Genomic DNA, 710 nt, shown 5'->3' with positions numbered 1-710 from the left:
CGCTCAGGCCTTTCTGAGCGAGTTTTCAAAATAAAGGACTTCTTGTTATTAAAAAAAAAAAAAAAAAAAAACAATAAAACATTTTTGTATATATTTAATAGAGAAGACATTAAAGCTGTACAAGAGCACTGGAAAATTTACTTTATATACACATAGTATTTAGGGCTTTCTATTATTTTTAAGGAAAAGCCCTTTTTCGAATTGTACTATACAGTTCTTCTATAATGTGTTTTCTTCCATTTTATGATTTTCTTCATTTTAAATTTCACAATACAGGAACACATGCAGAACTACCTTGTAAATAAGAAGTGTTTTTAATATGTTATTTTTAAAAGTATCACATTTATCTTTGAGGACAGACCAACACACTCTTGGTATTTTAATCTCAGTGTTTTTATGAGGGACAGTCACCTGGAATAGTTTTTTCAGCATCTTGAAGGAGTTCCTTAGATCATCAAACAAGCAGGGTTTAGGATGGGTTTAGTTATATACACAACATTTTTCTCCACAGAGCTACTGGAACTTTTATTTTGAAATATTTGCCTCAGTACAGATCTCCGCCTAGTCTAATCAGCCCCGCCCACTTTACTGATCAGATTAGTGTACAGCATCCAGGCAACAGTATTTACCTATCTCTCTCTTTCTCTTTCTCTCTCTCTCTGTTTAAATATATTAAGCTATATTACCTATTTAAATACATGTGCCACTGT

This window comes from Astyanax mexicanus, chromosome 19 (genome assembly GCF_023375975.1).
Source record: "Astyanax mexicanus isolate ESR-SI-001 chromosome 19, AstMex3_surface, whole genome shotgun sequence".
Taxonomy (NCBI): Eukaryota; Metazoa; Chordata; class Actinopteri; order Characiformes; family Acestrorhamphidae; genus Astyanax; species Astyanax mexicanus.
Note: the sequence above shows the minus strand (reverse complement) of the source record.